Here is a 5,426-nt window from a genome sequence, read left to right as displayed (position 1 = left end):
ATTTCTCTCTGGTGAACAAGTGAAATAAAAAGTGTTAGCATGTAAAATGGCATGCTATTCTTTTTCTCAACCCAGTATTCATTTTAATACTGCATTCCATATGTTTTGACTATTTTTCAAAGAACACAATCCTATATAATAAAACCGAATACGCAAATTGACTGAACAGCAGAAAGACTGGTCACTATGATGTGCACTGACCACCAGGGGGCAGACGCTCAATGCAGAGCTGCCCCCTGGTGGTCAGTGTGCTCCCATAGGGAGAGAGCCATTCAGCCAGAAGCCGGGCTCATGGCTGGTGAGTGCAGCAGTAGTGGTGGGAGCCTCTCCTGCATCCACTGCAGGTGGGCAGTAAGGAGCAAGGGATCCTGGACTGCAAGAGGGCACAGGCCAGGCTGAGGGACCGCCCCCCTCAACCAGTGCATGAATTTCATGCACCAGACCTCTAGTAGCCTATATAATAAAAGAGAAACATGCAAATTAACTGTCCCTCTACTATGCTCACCCACCAATCAGAGTGAGTATGCAAATTAACCTGACAAAGATGGCAGTTAATTTGCATACGCAGGTGTCAAGCGCCCCAGGAGGTGACGGCAGCCTCAGGCTCCCGGGACCTTTGCCAGTCTGGGAGGCAAGGCTGCCTATGCCTAACCATGCCCACGGGCTTCCGGAACCTTGCCGGTGGAGAGCAGAGTGGGAGAACGGGCAGAGAGCAGGAGGTTTGGAGGACTTAGCAGAGCAGGAGACCGCTGGACATAGAGCAGAGTGAGAGAGAGGGTGGCTTGGAGGGCACGGCTCCTTTTGTCACCCCAGGTTCCTCATCACAGCTGTGGAAACTGACAGCAGGGAGGAGGAAGTCCCACCCCCACAGAATCAGCCTTTTGTCAAACATCTCTTAGCGGCCTGATAGCCAGGACTCTCATTCATCTGCATCTCAGACCGTGACAGTAGAGAGGTGGGACTATGTCTAAAGAACAACTGTTGATACAACATAGCTCTGCAGCCAAAAGATGCCGGCGTTATCGACAGAAAATGTCTGCAGAGAAGCGTGCTTCTGATCTTGAAAGAAGGCGGCGCCTGTAACAGAATCTATCTGAACACCAGCTACTTGAAAAACGTCACTCTGATGCCAAAAAACACTGGTGTTATCGACAGAAAATGTCTAAAGACCAATGTGCCTTTGAAGTTGAAAGAAGGCGGTGGCAATGATAGAATATGTCTAGAGAACAGTCATCAATAAGTACTACCAATACTGGTAGGAACTGCCTTCTCAGCAAAAATGGAGTACATGAGGATGCAATTCTCGAACATAGTTGTGGTGGAATGACTGTTCGATGTGAATTTTGCCTATCACTGAATTTCTCTAATGAGAAACCATCCGTTGGGAAATTTACTCAATGTTGTAGCAAAGGGAAAGTCTGTCCAAATGATAAACATTTTCCAGATTACCCAGCGTATTTAAAAAGATTAATGACAAACGAAGATTCTGACAGTAAAAATTTCATGGAAAATATTCATTCCATAAATAGTTCTTTTGCTTTTGCTTCCATGGGTGCAAATATTGCATCGCCATCAGGATATGGGCCATACTGTTTTAGAATACATGGACAAGTTTATCATCATACTGGAACTTTACATCCTTTGGATGGTGTTTCTCAGAAGTTTGCTCAACTCTATATTTTGGATACAGCCGAAGCAATGAGTAAAAGATTAGCAATGCCGGGAAAACAAGGCTGCTCAGAAAGACTCATGACATCAACAACCTCATGCATGAAATAAGTGAATTAACAAAATCATATAAGATGCTACATGAGGTAGAAAAGGAAGCCCAATCTGAAGCAGCAGCAAAAGGTATTGCTCCCACAGAAGTAACAATGGCGATTAAATAAGAGCATAACAGTGACCCAAGTAGATATAATTCTCCCCGTGTAACCGAGGTTGCTGTCATATTCAGAAATGAAGATGGAGAACCTCCTTTTGAAAGGGACTTGCTCATTCATTGTAAACCAGATCCCAATAATCCAAATGCCACTAAAATGAAACAAATCAATATTCTGTTTCCTACATTAGATGCAATGACATATCCTATTCTTTTTCCACATGGTGAAAAAGGCTGGGGAACAGATATTGCATTAAGACTCAGAGACAACAGTGTAATCTACAATTATACTAGACAAAATATAAGGACACGAGTCACACAAATGCAGTATTATGGATTTCATCTCTCTGTGTGGGACACATTCAATCCTATTTTAAATGCAGGAAAACTAACTCAACAGTTTATCGTGGATTCGTATTAAAAAATGGAGGCCAATCGGGTAAATTTTATCAGAGCAAACCAATCTAAGCTGAGAGTTGAAAAATATAGTGGTTTGATGGATTATCTCAAATCTAGATCTGAAAAAGACAATGTGCTGATTGGTAAAATGATAATACTTCTGTCATCTTCTGAGGGTAGTCCCAGAAATATGCAGCAGCGATACCAGGATGCTATGGCAATTGTAATGAAGTATGGCAAGCCTGATTTATTCATAACCATGACATGCAACCCCAAATGGGCAGATATTGCAAACAATTTACAATGCTGACAAAAAGTTGAAAACAGACCTGACTTGGAAGCCAGAGTTTTTAATATTAAGCTGAATGCTCTTTTAAATGATATCTGTAAATTCCATTTATTTGGCAAAATAATAGCTAAAATTCATGTCATTGAATTTCAGAAATGCGGACTGCCTCACGCTCACATATTATTGATATTAGATAGTGAGTCCAAATTATATTTCTATAATTATTTCCCTTTTAATGTGCACGAATTTCATGCACCGGGCCACTAGTATGATATAGTATCAGGAATTCATTTCAGCATGAGTAGCTCTGAAACCACAGTAGTTCCACAAAATGTTGCCACTTCAGGATCATCTTTTAAAATGATTCAATTAGATGTGTTTTAATTTAACTTGGAGTGTCATCCTTTATTCTGTAGCTGCTTCTTGAAAGGCTGACACTTACCTAATTTTTCTTATGGATACAATTAGAGCAAGTATCAGAAGGGCTTAAATACAATCTCCCTGGTGGATGAGCTGAACTGTCTTCACCTGGTGCTGGTGACTATCCAGATTCTGGCTCAAATAACTGGCAATGGCAGGGCTTGGCACTGGCTAATAATGACTCTGCCTTGTTTCATTTGGCCAAATAAGGAACCTCCCTATAGTTCCCTATTTGAAAAATGGGGATTATCATAGTCCCGCTTGTTATCCAACAGATATTTTAAAGATTACATAATAAGAAAAAATATTTTGAGATTGAAAGGAAGAGCCTTAACTATCATTATATTGTAGTAAATGTTATTATAAAATAAGCCAAATATCTTGAGGTCATAAAGAGAATCAAGGAATCAGTCTCAGCGCGCCTTCCAGCCCCGCCACTTCCCTGCGATCAGCTCCTCGGACCTCCCACCCTCCCGCGCAGCATGGCCCCCAAACGCCAGTCCTCGCTCCGCTCCCGTTGCAAGTGAAGAAACCCAAAGTGCCTCCAGCCCCCAAGCCGGAGAAGAAGCCGACCCCTCCGGACGTGCCGAAGGGAGAAAAAGAACAGCAAGAAGCGATTGAACATATTGATGAAGTACAAAATGAAATAGACTTAATGAACAAGCCAGTGAGGAGATTTTGAAAGTAGAACAGAAATATAACAAACTCCGCCAACCATTTTTTCAGAAGAGGTCAGAATTGATCGCCAAAATCCTAAATTTTGGGGTAACAACATTTGTCAACCATCCACAAGTGTCTGCACTGCTTGGGGAAGAGGATGAAAAGGCGCTGCATTATTTGACAAGAGTTGAAGTGACAGAATTTGAAGATATTAAATCAGGTTACAGAATAGATTTTTATTTTGATGAAAATCCTTACTTCGAAAATAAAGTTCTCTCCAAAGAGTTTCATCTGAATGAGAGTGGTGATCCATCTTCAAAGTCCACTGAAATCAAATGGAATTCTGGAAAGGATCTGACGAAACGTTCAAGTCAAACACAGAATAAAGCCAGGAGGAAGAGACAGTATGAGGAACCAGAAAGCTTCTTTACCTGGTTCACTGACCATTCTGATGCAGGTGCAGATGAGTTGGGAGAAGTCATCAAAGATGACATTTGGCCAAATCCATTACAGTACTACTTGGTTCCTGACATGGATGATGAAGAAGGGGAAGGAGAAGAAGATGATGATGATGAAGAAGAAGAGGAAGGGTTGGAAGATATTGATGAAGAAGGGGACGAGGATGAAGGTGAAGAAAATGAAGATGATGATGAGGGGGAAGAAGGAGAGGAAGATGAAGGAGAAGATGACTAATGAACACTGATGGATTCCAACCTTTTTTAATTTTCTCCAGTCCCTGGGAGCAAGTTGCAGTCTCCACCCCCCCCCCTTTTGTGCTCAGTCGCCCTGTTTTTGAGGTCTTTTTTCTCTCCTTTACACCGTGGTTCTCACCTTATTTGGGGGGCGGGGGGATGTACCTTGAGCAGAATACTGTGGGAAAAGAATCTTTGCTCCTTCCTGTTCCAAATTCATTTTTATCCCTTCCTGTCTCAAGAAAAACTTAATGGAATCAACACCACCGTGCTCTGTGGGAAAAAAGAAAAACCTTCTGCTCCCTTAGCTCTGCTGGGAGCTGGAGGTTGCTAGGCCCCTGTGTAGTAGTGCATAGAATTCTAGCTTTTTTCCTCCTTTCTCTGTATATCGGGCCCAGAGATTACACTGTGTCTCTATGTGAATATGGACAGTTAGCATTTACCAACATGTATCTGTCTACTTTCTCTTGTTTAAAAAAAAGAAAATTTTTTTTTTTACAAAAAAGGGGGGTTATAAAAGGTCAACAAAGGGTGGGTTTGAGATGTTCAGGTGGGTTAAGTGGGCATTTTGACAACATGGCTTCTCCTTTGGCATGTTTAATTGTGATGTTTAACGGACATCCTTGCAGTCTAAGATGACACTTTTAAAATAAAATTCTCTCCTAATGATGACTTGAGCCCTGCCACTCGATGGGAGAATCAGCAGAACCTGTAGGATCTTATTCAGAATTGACATTTCTCTATTGTAATTTTGTTCTGTTTATTTTTAAATTTTCTTTTTGTTTCACTGGAAAGGAAAGATAATGCTCAGTTTTAAACGTTAAAAGAGTACAAGTTGCTTTGTTACAATAAAACTAAATGTGTACACAAAGGATTTGATGCTTTTCTCTCAGAACAGATTTCAAGTTTGACTTGTATAACGTATTGTCAAACTTTGTCAACTCCATATTTTATACGCACTTTGCAGGATGATCTCAGGGCTATGTGGACTGAGTAAAGGGGTTCCAATCAGTGTATTAATGTCTCCATAGCGGGGAAACATCATGAGGACAGTTTGTTACCAGTTTCTGAAAATTTTCAAATCATT

At 41.3% G+C, this 5,426-nt stretch overlaps 1 pseudogene; it reads left to right on the top strand.

Moving 5' to 3' along the window:
- The first annotated feature begins 3,469 nt into the window (after window positions 1-3,469).
- LOC102436536 lies at window positions 3,470-4,831 on the top strand (annotated as a pseudogene).
- The last annotated feature ends 595 nt before the right edge of the window (window positions 4,832-5,426 follow it).

The sequence above is a fragment of the Myotis lucifugus genome, unplaced genomic scaffold, assembly GCF_000147115.1.
Source record: "Myotis lucifugus unplaced genomic scaffold, Myoluc2.0 scaffold_29, whole genome shotgun sequence".
Lineage (NCBI taxonomy): Eukaryota > Metazoa > Chordata > Mammalia > Chiroptera > Vespertilionidae > Myotis > Myotis lucifugus.
Note: the sequence above shows the minus strand (reverse complement) of the source record. Positions and strands in the feature narration are given on the sequence as shown.